The 1515-nt window shown below is 43.6% G+C and overlaps 1 protein-coding gene across 1 annotated transcript in view; it reads right to left on the bottom strand.

The window, feature by feature from the left end:
* Window positions 1-1475: 1475 nt before the first annotated feature.
* swi5 (SWI5 homologous recombination repair protein) overlaps window positions 1476-1515 on the bottom strand; it is a gene marked incomplete at its 5' end in the record, with an annotated part of 21642 nt that continues 21602 nt past the window's right edge. Inside the window, one exon of the mRNA XM_083657345.1 lies at window positions 1476-1515. This exon is cut by the window's right edge and continues 88 nt beyond it.

Raw genomic sequence — 1515 nt, 5'->3', positions numbered from 1 at the left:
ATAGCGTTAGCTCAAATGCTAATGTTAAACAGTATGTGGATGGACAATGCTAACGCCATTAGCGCCATGTTCTGGGTTGTACAGTAAAATAAAAACACAGATTTTGGTGGTCTAACTAACCAAAAACGTCCGCCTTGTAAAAAATAAAAAATAAAAAAGGAAATGGACCCAGGGTCACTGAGGTCGAGGGCCGCATGGGGCCCGCGGGCCGCCAGTTGCCCACCCCTGATCTAGAGCCACATGTGGCTCCTTTATGGGTAGTTGTGGCTCTTTGAAGTCCTACTTAAAAGAAAGAAAGAAATAAAAATCTAATTAAATAATGGGAGGAAAGGGACTTTTTTTTTGGATTGTGGCTCTTGCAAAGTTGTTTTTTGGTCAGTGTGGCTCGTGAGTAGGGCAAAGTTGAGTAGCACTGCTCTAGGCACTGCCTGGTATGACCTATGTCCTGTTGGATCAGAACTGAGCCTTATGGCACTTACTTTCACTCCCTCCTGACTAGTGTCACAGTGCCAGCTGTAGATGATATCTACCTCAGTCGCTGGAAGCTTGCTGACGTCGACGGTGGCTCTGACTGTGTGAGACTACCTCCTGACTAACCTTGCTTGTGCTGTATTCAAATCTTGCATAAAATCCTCTGTCAAATGGGAACTTGTAATAACGACACACCCAGTGTATTGTCACTTCTTGTCTTCATTCTCTCGTTAAAACATGTGGAACCTTTCAGAAAGAGAGAAGCATACAAAAAACAAAGAATACAGACCCAACACCTACTAACCAATAGACCCTTTTCACGGGGGCCATTTTGTGTCTAAAAGGCAGGGTAAACACAGGTGCAAGCAAAACAATAATGTGTGTTTCCAAATTCCAATCATGGAAGTTGGAAGCCCTCATTAGTGTTTTGCTTGCACCTGTGTTTACCCTGCCTTTTAGACACAAAATGGCCCCCGTGAGAAGGGTCTATTTGCATTTGAGATGTTATTGTCTGTGTACAAAGTAAATAAGAACAGGTGGCGTTACGTTCAAGCTGAGATTCTAGCATTTCTTCTTTTCTGTCAAATAACATTTCAGAGTCAGAGAAATAATAGACAGACAGACATCACGCATGCTCCATTTAGCTCCATTCCAATGCAAAACTAAAGTCCTATGAAAGCTGCTTAGTGTCTCAATATGATTTACATTCTTGTACCGCCAAGATAGGTGGTGGGTTGAAGAGGAGTGGTCCAAACATTCCTTCCATTCCTGTTCTGGTCCAGGCTTAAGTGAATGGTTTGTGTAAACATCAGGCTCCGCCTCCTGCGCTCGCTGACATCTTCCTCTTCACATTGTTCTTCTCACTGCTGCTCTTCTTCACTCTTTCTCTGTAAAGGGCTAATCCACACAAATATCACCAAGAAAAAGGGCAAAACCACAATCTCTGAGGGAGCAAGTGGACCAGTAGTCACATCTTTAGTCCAAATCCCAAGTTGTCTGTATCGCCGCCTCTCTTTGCTGTGAGGAATAACTTCACTCCTCTGT

Source organism: Poromitra crassiceps (assembly GCF_964638095.1).
Source record: "Poromitra crassiceps genome assembly, chromosome: 21".
Classification (NCBI taxonomy): domain Eukaryota; kingdom Metazoa; phylum Chordata; class Actinopteri; order Beryciformes; family Melamphaidae; genus Poromitra; species Poromitra crassiceps.
The sequence above is the reverse complement of the archived record's forward strand: the minus strand, read 5'-3'. Positions and strand labels throughout refer to the sequence as shown.